We start from the raw sequence: 18,087 nt of genomic DNA on the forward strand, positions 1-18,087 counted from the left end.
TCCAACTCTCTGCATATAACCTGGGAATGCAGTGGAAGATGGGCCAAGTGCTTGGGCCTCTGCACCCATGTAGGAAACCTGGAAGAAGCTCCTGGATCCTGGCTTCAGATTGGCCTAGCACTGGCTGTTGCTACCATTTGAGAGAGAACCAGCAGATGGAAGACCTTTCTCTCTTTCTCTCTCCCTCTCAAAGGCAATGCTGATAATTTTTAAAAAAAAATAGAAATAGTACAGGTCATTTTGTCTTACTACAATCACACAAAATTAGATATAATATAAAGTAGCTAAAATACTTACAGATCACAAAGCGCACAATTCCTATAACAAAACAAAATCTAAATGGGCTAAAAAATAAGTTGAAATGAAAATTACAGCATAATCATATATACATAATATTGAATACACAGTCAACAGCAAATCTTAGAACTAAAGTGATTCTAAAAAGCACAGGAAACACTATAACTTGCTACCAAGAAGAAGGAAGAATGGAAATAAATTAGCTTATTGTACCAAAGATCTAGAAAGACAATAAAAAAATATAAAGTTAACCAGAAAAGACAATGATTTATGGAAAACCATCAAGGAAGTAATGTTTTCATATTTATAATTGTGAGAGAAAGAATATGACTTCCTGTTTTCTCTCCAACCTAAATTCCTCCTAAGTACCCCAGCCTAGTCCTTACCTGTCCCGACACAAGTGCTGTCTCCATGTTGTCCTTGGAATACACCAGCCATGTCCTGCCTCAGAACTTTGTAACTGCCTTTTTCTCTGCCTTGAATGCTTTTATTTTCATAGATGTCTTCAACATATGCATTTGTTATTCTTTCCATTAAGATCTCTCCTAATGAAACTGTTAAGCATTGGAAGTATCTCTTCTAATACTCTCCAGTTCTGACAGTTTTCAGTTTTAATCCTCTCCATAATTTCTGTCATCATCAATATTAATATATTTGTTTAGTTTCTATAAATTCAATGAGACTAGTAATTTTAGTTTGTTCAGAGTATTTCAATGACAGAAAAATGAATGTTCATTACAAAATAAGTGCCTATAAATAAATACATGGATGAATGAAAAAGAATAAAAAACAGTTACATAAATATTGATTATGAAAACTACAAAACATTACAGCAGACCCATAGAATGGCAGATGTCCTAAACAGCACTCTGGCCTCAGAATCAGCCCTTAAGGCATGCGGATCCGGCTGAAAAGCCCATGAGAGTATAAACCATATTTTAAAATAAAATATTTTAATCTAACATTTCTTTTTTAATTCATAAATTAATTTACTGTATAGTGTGATATTTTGACACATACATACAATATATGGTGATCAATTCAACATAATTAGCATATGCATCTCTTCAAATATTCATTGTTTCTTTGTTTTGGGAGCATTCAAAAGTCTCTTTTCTATTTTGAGTTTTTAAAAATTGGTTATTTGCTTGAAAAGCAGAGTGACTGAGAGGGAAAGACAAAGACAGAGATCATCCATCTGCTGGTATACTCCTCAAATCCCACAACAGCCAGGCATGGGCCAGACTGTAGTAAGGAGTCAGGAATTTTATCCAGGTCTGTCATGTATGTGGCAGGCACCCAACTATGTGGACCATCATCTGCTGTCTCCTAGGTGCAATAGCAGGAAGCTGAATCAAAAGTGAAAGTGAGACTTGATCCTAGGCATTGCAGCATAGAATGTGGGCATCCCATGTGGCAGCTACATTGTGCACTACAGTGTTCACTCATTTTGAAATATACAGTAGTCATCCTACTGTGTTATAGGCAATAGAACTTATCCATCCCCTATAACTGTGGTTTTGTTCCCATTATTCAACCTCATTCTATACTCCTATTTTTTTAAATAATTAGTTTCATTAATTACACATTCTGGTTTTTTGAATGTGCCTTTGGGTAACATACATGAAAAGGTAGGAGCAAAAACAAATTATTAAGAGAAGCAATATTTAGCTAGTTCAGATTTCTTGGCATTCCTAAAATGCTAACTGTATATAAACTTGTTATTTTTTATCAGATTAAGGTACTTGGGACAAGGGTCGTGGTACAGTGGGTTCAGTCATTGCTTGTGATGCCTGCATACCATATTGGAGTGTGGATTTAAGTCCCATCTACTCCACACTTGCAATCCAACTTCCTGTTAATGTCCCTGAAAGGCAGCAGATGAAGGCCTACGTACTTGGGTGCCTGCCATGATGTGGGAGATCAGATGAAGTTCCTGTCTCCTGGCTTCAGCTTGGCTCTGCCCTGGCTATTGTCGGCATTTGGGGAATGAAGCAGTAGATGGAAGCTCTCTCTCTCTCTCTCTCTCTCCCTCTCTCTCTCTCTCTCTGTGTGTGTGTGTATTACTCTGCCATTCAAATAAATCTTTAAAAAATAATAAGATACTTGTGTAATACATCAAATATTTATTCATAATGATCCAATCAATAACAATTATATACAGAAACAAAAGTTTCACTATGCAGAGTCCCATTTTTGTGGTATTTCTTACAGTTTTATCACCACACCTAGTAATTACTATTGTATTGAATAGTCCTGTCTTTTCTATCCAACAGATATCCCTCTTTTCCTAGAAACCATCCAGATTTTCCTTGGGATCAAGCTTTTACCCAGTTTTATCTTTTGATTTTGATTATAATAACCCACAACAAGCTCCATGTATAAGCCTCAGTGCTATAATACAATCAACAAACCTTATCCCTTTGTTGAAATTTGGTGGAGCAATGAGGAGTGGCCTCAGTTACATAAGAGCTAGCATTTTTGACCCATCTAAGAGTTGATTTGATGGTGATCACAGTTGATGCACTCATTTACCATTGATGTGAACCAAAGCACTCAGCCTGGTTGCTGGTACAGGCATTCTCTGTACACCAAGTAAACAAGCTTCAGCCCTAAGCCCATCTGTGAAAGAGGACGTTGCTATGAGAGTCACAAAGAAATGGAGCTGAAGTCATGAGTGGATCATGGCAGCCACCATAAGTATCTCTTAGCTTTTCAATGATTTAAACTGGAGGTCTCTCCCTTTACTGAAGTTGGTTTTCTCCTTATAAGAACAAAGTGTGCATGTGTACTATGTAAAATTAGGATATTGAGAAAACAAAGTATGTATTTGTTTGTTAAGATTGAATTACTGTGATATATAAATTTCTTACTACTCTCCAGCACAGACTAAAACTAATGTTCTTCATGTCAAATTAAAATATTCAGCAGTTTTTCTGAACCTGTGGTTTTGTTCTCTAAATCTCAAAATAAATTTTAGCAAGAGTGTATAAGATATCCCATGCATTACTACACATTGAGATGACTGGCTCTCTAATTGTAATGTTTCTCTTTAGAAAAATGGAATCAGAGCATTAATACTACAATTTGTACATTGATCTCTTTATATCATTCTGTCAGACCTCTGGACTTCAAAGGTTTCCTGCGTTTATTATAATGTAGCATATTTCATTCATTTTGTTATCTGCACATTTGTGAGAATGTTCTCATTAATTACTTTCAATTGCAACAATTATGCCCTAATCCAAAACCATGTCCTTTTCCTCAACATTTTTTCCATGATGTTTTAAACTCTTTCTCCAGGCAAAAATAATAATCCCAACTCTTTGTGAAGACATGATGAACTATCTCCACGAAGGCTCGTTTTCGAAAAATAACAAAGAGCGCTTACTAGAAACAAGGGAACAATCGGTTCAGATGAAAAGGGACCTACGCCTACCCAGACCAAGATGAATATTTCCAATGGTTCAATAATTTGGTTAGCTTATTTCTGTTTGTTTTCTTTTTCATTTTCATGCTTCTATGCACTTCCAGCTGGACTGACTCTGGAAGGAGCAATATATTACAAGAAAGCTTGTTCTCGGATTTCCAATCTGATTTCAACCTCTATGAGAAAGGTTAGGATAATCACAAGAATGCTGAATTTCTTATCTGAACCTCATCTGTAAACCTTAAAAGACTTACCCATCACTATTTCTTAATTTCCAGTGTTCCCTTCTGGCTAGAATATTTGTTATGATTAATGTATCTCTGATCTTTTCCTTTGTCTCTGTCTCATTCTCTTTCTGTCCCAATCTTGCAGAGATAAAATCTTTCCGGTTTTCTTCCACATTGATTTGTTTATTTTCAGCTCTTTCATTCTTTGAAAGGTTAGTTTTGGTATCATGGCTAAAGAAACACTGGAAAGTCCACTAGGAACATATATTAGATAGAAATTGTCAGTTAATTTTGTACATTTTCTCTTTTTAAAAAATCAACACAACATTCAGTTTTTGAACAGATTTGACAATTAAGACCCTTAAACACATAATATTTGTCAAATTTGGCAGTTACAATCATTGATTTTATTGCACAGCAGATACAATTAAGAAGTGTTAAACTTATTGTTTCATATGAATATTTTTATTTTTACTTATATGAAATAATTGAAAATGCTTTTAAATATGGTCTTTCATTAGAACAAGCAGTTGGAAGCATTATTGGCTTAATTTAGTTACTTTGTCCACAAAAGAGAGAAGAAAGCCAAAGATATTGCAAAAATCAGTTTGGCATGTTCCCAGAGACTCTGAGATCTGGGAAAATTAAATTCAGAGCCAGCATAAAGTATATGTAAAAAATAAAAAATTAATAAACTGCCTAGCTGTGAAAAAACACACATATAAATGGGCAAGTAACAAAGAGTAACAGAAATAAAGGACAAATGACTATATAACCTTGTAAGACAAAAATCCATAACTCATTTGACTATACAAGGTGCCATGAACCAGTCAATAAGAAATAATCCTCTCAATAACAATAATGATAATGTTCATATGTCTAATAATGAGTTTGAAAAAATTGAGCTACATACTTGAAATGAGTAAGCAAATGAGGCCTTTAAAGGAAACACATGCAAAATAAGCTGATGCATAAAATCATAACAAATTATTTTTGCCATAAAATCCTTGATTATGACAAACATTGGGAAATTTACAAAGCATGAAAGAAATGCTGGTTATTCTCCGTAGTCGTGTTTTCTTCTGACATGATATTTAAAACTACATTGAGTAAGTTCTATTCTAGATGACATATTAATAGAGATATTTTAGAATGTATAACAAAACCTAGAAAATATTATTTTTTAAAATTTAATCTAATGTTAAGACTTGTTTTTGCTACAGATGCTATATCTAGTACATATTTGAAAGGCTGGTCATGGGAGCAGTTCAGTTGATGGAATAAGAAATCAGATATATACACAAATTCAAGTCTGTAGTTCTCATTAATCTCCTAGATCTGAGCAAGTAAATTAATTTCCACGCCTTAACTTTCTGATTATTATAATGTTAGAAACAGTATCACTCTCACATAATTATTATAATAATTCTAGTGGAAATAGAACATCTTTGAAGAGAAACAGTTACAGATCATAAGGAAACAATAACAGCACTGCAGCAGATCGGACTTTGGAGTCAGACACACCTGAGTCCAGATCAGAATTCTACATTTAGGCTGAGGACTTAATGCAAATACCAGCTTCCTGTAGCTCCAATTTCTTCAGTTGTAAAACAAATAATGATGCTTCTCTCATGGAACTGTTTTGAGAATTGAGGAAGATGATGCTTAGCAGAGTTTTCAAAGAAACTGAGTCACTGAAGCAGCAATAGTAATTAGTGTTGCCATCATTATTAATAGGGCCATGCTGTCTACATGTTTGTAAGTCAATAGATTGACCCAGGAAATTGTAGCCTGCTCAAAGACTAACATTTATAAAATCAAAATCATAAAGTAAAAGATGATGAACTGAGATTTTGTTACATTTATATTGGATAATCTAGATGAATGTTTTCATTGATCAGAGCAGCTCATTTTAAACCCAAGAATCACTACGATAAAATGTTTTCTCCCCCAGATTCTACAAGGACTTTTTAAACTCCCTGAAGTTTATTGTCAATAGGATACTGTTTATTTCGACCTACACAGCTGCTCTGTCTCCTTGTTACTTCCCTTGCCACATTAACCAGCTTTAACTGGTGTCAACTCTTTGTGACCTCAGCTAAGGCAAATGGCAGAAGCAGCTGGCAGCTTCATTTGCACAGTAATGAGTTCTGTCTACTAGTCTGCCAGAGACTGATGGGCAGAGGGAGATTACCTTCCACCACTGCCTATTATATGTGATTGACATGCTTGTATGATATCCGTCTTCCTTAACAGCCCTTTCTGCTCACCTAGAAACATTTCATGAGTACAAAGGACTGCAGCACATAAATGAGGTCTGAAGCATTGCTTTTTTATGTTCTCATATTTTCATTTCAATAGTTACAGTGTAAAAAGGTAGATTTTTTTAAAAAAAGTTATAATACTGCATATAGCCAGCTAAAAAGGGAAATTTTCATTGTTAAAAAAGAGATAAAAATAAATCTAATTAAAAATACTTTCACAGTAAAAAAAAAACATATACAGGGGGAAAGTAGAAAGCATTGTCTAACTTCTTATGTTTTCTTTAGCATCTTTAATTGTGCTACATTATTTAATATTTTTAAATATTGAGACTTATTATAGCTTCTACATCTACATTTATTTTCTAATCTCCCATTTTATGTTTTATTTCAGTTCCATATCATATAATTTAATATAACTTTTGCTTTATTGTAATGCAACACTTATTAACAACCTTTTTAGAAAGGTCTGAATAGCTCAATAACACATAAAATCACAATTAACATAATAACCTTATAATTTTATATATTATTTCACTGCATTTTGCAGAAAACACTACAAGACTTCAAAATCTTATAATATTTTCTTTCCTATAATATAGTATCTGCAACATATTGGGCAGTAAAATCATCACATACAATGTACTTAAGGTCTTACTGTCAGAGTCAATTTTTAAACAAATTGGGAGTTTAAATTCTATTTAATCACAATAAAACATGAGCAATTCATATTGCAGTTCTTTCCATGTAGTGACAAGCTTTTTTCATTTTTAGAGGCTTGCATTTATTCCTTCTTATACTTATGACCTATAATTTAAGCCAAATTCAGTATAGTTGAATGTTAAAATATACCTAATCATAATATTGTTTAGCTAAGATATGATGAATTGAGTTTAAATATCAAAAATATTTATTTATTTATTTTCATCTACTTGAAAGGCAGAGTGAGAGCAAGAGCCACAGAGGTCTTCTATTCACTGCTTCACATCATAGTATTTGCCATAGGTGGAGCTGGGCTAGGCTGAAACCAGGAACCTGGAACTCCTTCTGGGATTCCCTTGTTGGTGGCAGGAATCTAAGCACTCAGGCCATCATTTGCTGCCTCCTACATGCATCAGGAGAGGCTGGGTAGAAAGCAGAATAGCTGAGGCTCAAACCCAAACTGGCTGTGCAAGATGGGATGCAGTTGTCACTACCCCGCTACTAACTTTTGACTATGTTTTAAGTTTATGTATTGGGTCCCTGCATAAGTATTTCATCATACAATACAACTAGATACATACATACATACATACACACATGCATACATTCATATATCACACATAGACACACAGATTGTGAAGCTCTCTCTTGGTTTTCATTTGCATTACAGCACTAATTGGAACTATTTGAGGCATAAAATTAACCTCACTATAACCTAGAAGTACTGTATGTACTATCATAAATTAATTTCTTGACAAGTGCAATATAGCCAAAGAGTGAGAAAAGGCAGAAATGTATGTACACCCACTCTACCTTCATTTCCATTGAGTAAGACAGCAAGAAGTATGCTAACAGAAGAAACAGCAAATGCTGCTGTTTGTAGTCACTAAACAATTGCACTACACCAATTATTTATAATATATTACCCGAGTTTTGATATTTCAGAGCAGTAAGTACTAAAAATGGTAGAAGTCATCTGTCAGGCCGGCGCCGCGGCTCACTAGGCTAATCCTCCGCCTAGCGGCGCCGGCACACCGGGTTCTAGTCCCGGTCTGGGCGCCGGATTCTGTCCCGGTTGCCCCTCTTCCAGGCCAGCTCTCTGCTGTGGCCAGGGAGTGCAGTGGAGGATGGCCCAAGTGCTTGGGCCCTGCACCCCATGGGAGACCAGGAAAAGCACCTGGCTCCTGGCTCCTGCCATCGGATCAGCGCGGTGCGCCGGCCGCAGCGCGCCGGCCGTGGCGGCCATTGGAGGGTGAACCAACGGCAAAAGGAAGACCTTTCTCTGTCTCTCTCTCTCACTGTCCACTCTGCCTGTCAAAAAAAAAAAAAATAAAAATAAAAAAATAAAAAAAAAAAAGAAGTCATCTGTCAACTCTAGTGACATAGTTGTCTCTATATTTTATTTACAAGGAAAATATGTTCTTTCTACTTTGAATATATATTTATTAAAATATGGAGAAAGAGTGATTTGGGACCCTTCTGGTATTAGTATTGTAATTTAATTTAACTTGGAGCACTGCAGGAAATTGATTAATAGCTACAAAAAGCATACATGATTCAAAAGCATGAAGAGTAATTACTTCACCGATTATGGAAAGTTCAAAACAGTTGTGATTGACAGGCAGAAGAAATACATTAGAGTTAAAAAAACTGATTTTGAAAAAAACTAATTGGGAAACATACCGTTTGATTTTATTTATAAAGACACACATTTAAAAATGTAATCCCTTCTGTTTTGTTGTATACCTTCTCTCCACATACATGCTATCTTGTTGAATAACCTACTAAAATGAAACAATAGTCAAGAGTCACAGTGATTTTGTGACCTAGACCAATATTTTCAGAGTTTAAAAACTATTCCTTATAGATAATGATATTGCACAGTATACTTCTCTTTAAAAAAAAAAAACTAGAAGAAAAGATTTTGAATGTTTTTAAAATGGATGTTAGATATTTGACGATATAGATATATCTCACCCGATTGGAAACTATTCATCATATACTTTTATAGATATATCAGGTGAACCTATAAGTACATACAGCATTTATGTGTCAGTTAAAAGTAAAATTTAAAAACAAACAAAAACCTGTTAGAATAAATACTCAATGTACAGTCTGACAGAGTGCATATTGAAAATGTGTTGAAAAAAATCTAGAAATGTTCTTCAATATCAAGAATAGAGAAAAAATAATTCACTTTGAAACACATGAAAGGATTAGATATTATTTAATTTGAGAAATGGAAATGTAATTTTTGGGATTTTAGAATGTACAATCTTTTGATTTTAGATTTTATGATACTATTAAGATTATCATTATAAATGAATATTTCTAATATAAAGAACAGATAATTTATGAAAGACATTTAAGAGTAAAAATTAAGCATTGTTAAATCTTACAAAACAGGGCCGGCGCCATGGCTCACTTGGTTAATCCTCTGCCTGCAGCACCGGTATCCCATATGGGTGCCAGGTTCTAGTCCTGGTTGCTCCTCTTCCAGTCCAGCTCTCTGCTTTGGCCCGGGAGAGCAGTGGAGGATGGCCCAAGCCCCTGGGCCCCTGCACCTGCATGGAAGACCAGGAGGAAGCACCTGGCTCCCGGATTCGGATTGGTGTGGCGCCGGCCGTGGCGACCATTTGGGGAGTGAACCAACAGAAGGAGGACCTTTCTCTCTGTCTCTCTCTCTCACTGTCTATAACTCTACCTGTCAAATAAAAAAAAAGTTAAAAAAAAAAAACTTACAAAACAAATTCTTTTACCTATGTTCTCCAAGTATTCTTTATTTTAAAAATCTTTTATAAAAGCTCAAAAACTCAATGCAAGAGGCCAATTTCTTCACCTCTTTAATTTTTATGAAGTACTTTTTCTAAGAGCCATGTGCTTAATACTTAGCATTGCAGATAGTAATAAAAGTTGCTCAAAAAACAAAGAAGATTGAATATTGAACATCAACATTTTCTTGGCTATAATAATAATCATTGATATTATAATATTCTTATATGATATAAAATTTATTTGAAATATAGAAATTTAAGTTCTTAAATTTTAGATTTCTATTGATTTTTCTTTCTCTGAAAAACAGAGCAAGACAGATAGAAATCTCTAAACACTGACTCACTCTGCAAATACCACCAACAGCTGAGCTGTACCAGGCCAAAAGAGCTTGGATCTGAATTCAACTGGTGACAGGAACCCAAGTACTTGAGCCATTGTGTTCAGCCTCCTTAGATTCATCGTATCAGGAAGCTGGAATCAAGAACAGGTCTGAGACTCAAAGCCAGGCACTCAAATATGGGATGGGGCATCCCCAGTGTATGTTTTTTGCTTGTTTTGTTTTGTGTTAAGATTTATTTATTTATTTCAGAGACAGAGTTACAGACAGAGAGAGGGAAAGACAGACAATGGTCTAAGGAAACTAAATAATTAAAACATGTGCTGTTTATTAGAAGCAAGAGAAATACAGCATATTAACAACTAATCATAAATTGTTTTCCTTCCAATTATGAATAGGCTAAAATTGATACCTAATACATCAATAGGCTTTTGTATTCACACCCTTGAGTCATTGATTATATCAATTTTGTCATTAGAAATGAAAAAACTACATATATGTAGGAAATTAGCATTATATTCAATGTTTCATGAAAAATTTACCTACTGTATCCTAAAGCCCTTTATAACAGATTGCCGATGCTTTATTTACTGTCTGCCTTACTGAAAAATTCATTTTCTCTTCTCTGATTTCTTATAATGACTTGAAATTTTAGGATTCACTTTGGTCTCTTATTCATTCAAAATCTGCTTCTTTTCTAGGTTAAAGATATATCTTTATGAATCATTCAGCATGTTAACCACGTGTGAATTACACAATGCCACAAGCATATGTTATTTGTATCCTGCTTTCTGATTTTCTGATTGACAGCTTGAGTTAAGGGTGACTGGATTTATTTCCTGCAGCTTAGAATTGATAGAAATTTAGCAAAGCACATTCACTGATATCTAATATTATTTCCCTGATGACAGTGGGAATGAAAATTGACACATGAACTCTTTGAACTCCAGAGAAGGAAAAACTTTAACAGATCATGGGTTCATGCAGATAGTGACACAAATTAACTTTGAAAATGTTGAGAATAAAACAGGAAGAAAGAATATTTGAAATACAGCCAAACAAAATGGCAGAAAATTATAGAATTTTTTCAACCCTTTTTCAGTTTTCAACTGTAAATATTCTTTTTATAAGACAAATACTCTTATGTATTATTCATTTTCATTCAGTAAAAAATTGTATGATGCAAGTGTATATAAAAGTCTATAAGAACATCTTGAAATAAATGCATCATAAGTTGGGTACTATATTGGTAAAGTAGTTAGTAAGTGAAGTGTTGATATAGAGTTATAACAAAAGCTATAAAACTATATAAACTATGAAAGTCCTCATTGTAGCAATTTGTATTGACATATATGTTGAAGAAGAAAAAAGAATTCAAGTTTTGACTTCTTTGTCAAGTTAATTAATATGACTTAGCTTACAGATTCAATGTGATTTATAGGTACAATTCTAAGAACATAATGATATTCCCTTCCTTCCACTCTCCCTCTCACTTTTGTTGCTTTTGTTAGCCAAGATTTCAAACTTAAAAGATGAAAGTTTTATTCTTTTATTCCAACTAATTACATTTTATTCTTTAAACAAACCTCACTCCCTCAGGGGTCTTTGATGTTCTGATGCCTGAAATGATAGAAGACTTCCAGTGAAATGTTTATCTACATGTCAGCTCTCAGGTCAGACATGCCTTCCTCTAGAAAGAGACTCTTAAATACATTCCATGGACTGCAGTTACTCTCTGAGATGTTATCATGTATGCTGAATTTGCCTATTTATTCATTTTTAATACATACAAGCTCCATGAAGACAGAAATCAAATCAACTAGTAGTGTCTGATATCAATGATGTCAGTAATAAATTGTTTCTGTACAGAAGAGTTAAGTATCATATTCTAGACACAAGATATGAGCCTGTGTGTCTCCTCATGCAGCTATCATTTCTTTTTGGCCAAGAGTGGTGTGTTATTATCTTACTAAATTTTTATTTCCAATTCCTGTTTTAGTGTCAAGGTATTACATAATATATATATATGTTTATATATATACACATGTGTATTTGTGTGTACATATACATATATGTATCATGTTTGTTTGTAAAGTCATGTTCAAATCAATTTTAGACACACAACTGAATGAACAAGTAGTTCTTGGCCAGCGCAGCGGCTCAATAGGCTAATCCTCTGCCTTGTGGCGCCGGCACACCGGGTTATAGTCCTGGTCGGGGCACCAGATTCTGTCCCGGTTGCCCCTCTTCGAGGCCAGCTCTCTGCTGTGGCCCAGGAGTGCAGTGGAGGATGGCTCAGGTGCTTGGGCCCTGCACCTGTATGGGAGACCAGGAGAAGCACCTGGCTCCTGCCATCGGATCAGTGTGGTGCGCCAGCCGCAGTGGCCATTGGAGAGTGAACCAATGGTAAAGGAAGACCTTTCTCTCTGTCTCTCCCTCTCTCACTGTCCACTTTGCCTGTCAAAAATAAGAAAAAAATAAAAAATAATAAAACAAGTAGTTCTCAAATGCATGGAGTCCAAAACTTGTTTCCATTAAAAAAGTTTCCCTTCCTATGTCAAATGATAGCATCATTTCCTAATCAGGAGGAGCTGCCTTCTGTTTGACAAAGTATTTCTGTTTATAAGAAGCCCTGATCGTAGGTCAATATGAGACTGAAATCTTCACACTCCAAGTGTAATCTCAAGTTTACCCTTCACTTCTTCTTCAGATAGGCAAAGTAACTTAAGGCATGAAAAGACTCAAGATACTGTGTGTTTTGTAGATGACAAGAGGCATATTCTCAGATTATAGCATCTAAAATTAATTTTTGTGTCAGTGACTTATCAGAAGCATAACTACGTGGGTGGCATTTGCTATCCACTATGTGTCAAATTGAGTTTCAGATTTTAGGCTTTACTTTAGGGAAGTATGTAATCCATGGTGACAAAAACATGAACTAAGGAATCAGAAAAACCTAGGGTGAATGATTTCTGGTTCTGCTACAGACTAGGTAGAGAACCCTAGGAAAAGTACTTCAACAATTAAATATCAATTTTTTCCCTTAAAGATGAAATAAATATAATATTCACAGGACTTGCTGTAATGATTAAATGTACAAATCTGTAAAACCTTTTTCCTTGAGTTCTCTTAAATTAGCCCTATAGCTGTCTTCTAAAAAGGTTAGCGATCTATAATACCCAAACTATAATTTTTCCAGATGCTCTGATTTCCTGACTACTTCATGTTTCCCTGTGACAGTAACTATAATATGGCACTGACTACCAATCATTGGATGGTTCCTTTTGCCTAAAGAGAGCTCACATTCAAACCTGCAAGAATGTTTAATGAGTTATCAAGGCTCTGTTTCAAAATTCAAATGATAGAGTCAGTGGGTGGAAAAATCATCATATTTTTCTCCAGTCAAGCACTTGATTTTTCTCTTGTCTGATTTGTGATGTTATGTAAACTCAATACTATGGGTTCTTCATCGCTTAAAGTTCAACTTGGAGTTCTCTCTCAAAATTACCAACCCCAGTTGAAATCCCAGATTTTAAAATCATTGCTTATTCTGTGGGCTTCCAAAGAAAGTGAATTTGAAATACAAAACTAGGTGATGATGTATTTGTTCTTTTCTATGTTTTTCTATGCCAACGCTAATGGAAAACTCTGCAAGCTGCTCAAATATTAATGAAAAATGAGAGGGGACTCTTAATACTTAATAGCTATCTAAAAGCATTATCTGCCACAAAGATTTGCACAAAATCACACACCAGAGAATTAGAAAAGCCTGTTTTGATTAAATTTGACAACAAATGGTGCTGTACCCCATTACTTTTCATATTCTCTGGATTTCCCTTCATCTCACAGCATAGTTTACTGCTAATAACAGAATATGTGCTAAGCGTTTCACATTTATAACACTGCTAACAACATATTAAGTATTCAATAAAGAGTAGCTAACATTTTTTTAAAGATTTAATTATTTATTTATTTGAAAGGCAGAGTGACAGAGAGGAAGAATCAGGAAAGAGAGAAAGATCTTCTCTCTGCTGGTTCACTCTCCAAATGGTTCCATCAGCCAGAACTGGACAAGGCCAAGAGCCAAAAGCCAGGAACTCAGTCCTGGTCTCCTGCATGGGTGTCAGGTTTCTAAGTACTTAGGCCATCCTTTCCTCCCTTTCCTAGAGCAATAGCAGAAAGCTGGATCTGAAGTGAATTAGGCAGGACTGCAAGCAGCACTATGACATGGGATGCCAGTGTTATAAGCCATAGCCCAACTCATTTTGCCAAAATGCCAGTCCCAGTAACTGGTATTTTAATGAAGAAGAATGGCTTTCCTTTTTTAAAGAGGTTAAGTGAATTCTCTGGGGTCCTTTTTATTTTTTTTTAAAAATTTACTTAAGTTTATGCAAGTTTCATATATTTATGTATTCAGATTTAGGGAGAATGGCTCTTTATAGATAAAACAGGAGTATTTTTTCAAATTGTATTAGGATCATTTGAATGCCATATACTTTTATAATAAGTCCTTCTATGAATTGTGTGTAGTAGAACATAAAAATGTTAGCCCAAATTACATGAAATTATCTTAGTTCAGACTTCATATTCTAATTTGAGTTACTCCTTTCACAGTTTTTGTCATCTTTTACATTTCCTCCATATAAAAGTTATTGTGAATCAGGGAATTTATTTTGTCTTTTAGGTCCTAACCATATGACTTAATGCTTTTAATTTGCCCCCTTCTAAAATTTATGGAATTCTGCCTATGTGCAGTGAATGAGGGTTAACTGGAAGCCTTCTAATATATTAAACTATCAACTTGAATTTATTCTTAAGCAGTTACTAAACATAACCTGAAACCATTAGATTGTTAGTTCTTTTTATGCTTTAGAGCTTTTAATTAACAGTAAATAATACATTCATGATAAAATACTAAGCAAGTATGAGACTAATATAAATTATACCTTATCTGAAATAACTGTTAACACAAAATAAACAATTATGGTAACCTCCATTGAGATGAAACTAATAGCGCTATCAAAGGCTATTGTGAAGAAAAGATAATAAACAAAACATTTGTTTCTTTCTCTGATTTATGGGTGGATTAGAGGAATGTCTTATACAGTCTCAGGTTTGCAAACTAGTTTCTGATCACGAGGTAATGCCCTGCACTGCTGCCTGTAATGTAGCCATGTTCCACAAGTGGGTGTCACAAATCTGTGCCCCTTGCCTTTATTAAGACAATTTTTATTCTTAACAACCTTTTTCTTTTTCACCTTTGTTAGATCTAGGGAACACCTTAAGGTTGTTATAGTTTTTCATTTCAAAGGAACACAAGAAACTTCTTGGTTGGTAGTGAGTAGCTAGGAATTTGGAAGAATTTTAAATAAGACAGTCCATTCCCACTTCTGACATGGCTCAGTGAGGTGGTAAAATAGTTAGATTCACAGTGATCTCAGTACAACAGGCAGACAGAGATTGGCTAAGTTCAACAAACCACATGCACGCTCATAAGACCTTTGCTTTTTTATTTCTCTGTCTTTGCCAGAGCAAATAGTCTGAATTTGATAACCAGTTTCCTTTGGCGTTGTTGAGGGAAGACACTTTGCATCATTGTTTATCCATATCTATAAAGAGATATATAAATATACAGAAGTTGAAACAATTATAAGATAAAGTATCAATTATCTATTCCTGGGAGTCTAAATTAACTGAGAAGATAATTTGCCAAAATCCTTCCTACTCCATTGTTTATATGTATTTAGTGATATCTTTCTAATTTCTCTGCTGAAGGTAACAAGGCACAGCTTTTAAGTCCTATTTCAAAACTTCACTCTCTGGGGCTTTGTTCACCAGTTAGAAACATTTTCTTTCTTCCCATCTACTTCAGCATTATTTTTCTATATTATTAAGTTGTTTCTCATGATAAAATAACTTTTACAGATAATTATATACTTTTATGCATTGCTATTATATTCTTTACCAACATATATATCCTTTATTCACAGAAACCATTTTATACTTCTTTGTATGCCTCAAATATAGTCAAACAATATTTATTAAATGTAAAATTACAGATTTTATACAGATAGAAACTTAAATAATGGCTGGTTTTCCATCAAAACAAATTTGACTCTAGCCATAACCTGTTTACTAGATGGTAAATAATAATAGAACAAAACAAAAGCAAAAACAAAACTGTCTTGACTCCCTCTCTTTATTAAGTACCTGAGAAAATCTTAAGTTAGTACATGTGAAGTTAGGTCTACTATTTGGATTAACTTATTATTCAAATTCAGATGGCGCCTAGACGGTGGACTCTCCATTTCTTGAGTAACCATTTGGAATTCTCACCCTGATAGGAAGCAGATGCCATACAGCAAGCGCACCTTTCTGTGCACAGCATGATCTATGGATCCATTCCCTTCCTAGATCCTAAGACTCCTCTCTTCTACCAGACTAAGATCCTGCCATAAGAGCAAATTATCAACCCATTCTCAGCATTGAGATGGTTCCTATTCTCTTCCTAGGACAGCTACCAACTGTAGCCTACAATTCCTTTCTTCCATACCCTTTATCTTCTGTGATAGAGGTCTGCATCTCCCATAATTTTCACTCAGATAACCTGTGAAATTCAGTATTGGTCTCTTGCCTATTGATTGGTACAGCAAGTTATAAATGCTGAAATGTAAGTTTTCTCTTACTAGATTGCTTTGTTACATTAATATAGGGTTCATAGTTCAACAGCAACAGAAAGATTTTTAAATAGATATTTGACTTGTAAATATTTAGTTTACAGAAATGTTAATAACAGAGGTGGTCTTGGAATTTAGAAATGTCAAGAAAAATAAAATGCAAGCCCGTTAACCTGAGACTTTGCTCTCAGTGACTTCCAGGACTATTAACGTGAGACTTCGATCTTACTGTCTTATAGGATAGTATTAATAGTATCCATTACACATTATTGAACATGAGAAAACCTAGAAGAAATCTAATAAATTATCTTACTTCCCTCCTTGTTATATTCCAAACTGGACAATTTCCATATGAATAACATTTTCTCTAGAAGAAAGGAAGTACTGTTCATTATTTGTAATAAGTGTCTGACATCATGGATCAAATAATTAAATCATAAAATTGGCAATGCAGACTTGACATTCAGGAATAACACAAAATGTAGAAAACTGATATTTTAAAATAATAGCCCTTTCCTGAAGTTCTAACATGGAAAATTTTAAGTAAGATGAATTATGAAATAGAAATGAGTTATTTTTAAAGTTTAAAAATGTGTGCTTGGAATGACAGAACCAATGTTTAGAGTACTCATACATCAGCATGAAACAAGATAGGGAGATATTAGTAGAAAAAAATCAAATCTTATATCCTTACAACCTCAGTAAACTGAAAATATCACTGTTATAAGATATTATATTAAGATAGATAAAAGATCTGAAAGTTTTTATCTTTTCGAAACCACCTACCTAAAAATAATAAAACCATTCTTTGATATTTGTTACTACTGTGGCAGATGATTTATAGTTATTTCAAGAATCATTTGATATAAATTTTCAAATATTATGTTTTGTGCCTGACAATTTACAGAGTTTCACAAGCCTTATTTAAGTCAGTCCAGATCGATGCCAAGCAATGTATAGTTAGTTATGGAAAATAAAGCACGTGGCAAAAAGATGTTAGACTGAGTGTTTAACTTTTATAGACTAGACAACAATAAGCCTTACCATAAATAAGTAAAAGTGAGATTGTCTAAGCAGAAATAATATTTTTGAAAGAAGTAAGACAATTTATGCTTTTAAGTTTATAGTTCCTAGTAGCTATCAGGAAGCCTCCTTTTTATAATGAATGCCTGTATAATTAAAGGAAATAATTTTACAATGTATTGTCTCCATTCAACTTGTATGTTCTGAAAAGAACATTTATTTTCTTGTTGAAGCTACGTTTTCCAAGTCTATGTAAATGTACCCTAGAAAGAATCAGTTCTAAATAAAATGTTTAAATACTTAATATTTGTTTTTTTTTTTTATCTTTATTTGTTTTATTGTTGTTTTGATGAAGCAA

Source organism: Oryctolagus cuniculus, chromosome 11 (genome assembly GCF_051225735.1).
Source record: "Oryctolagus cuniculus isolate XC-2025 breed Fujian yellow rabbit chromosome 11, ASM5122573v1, whole genome shotgun sequence".
NCBI lineage: Eukaryota > Metazoa > Chordata > Mammalia > Lagomorpha > Leporidae > Oryctolagus > Oryctolagus cuniculus.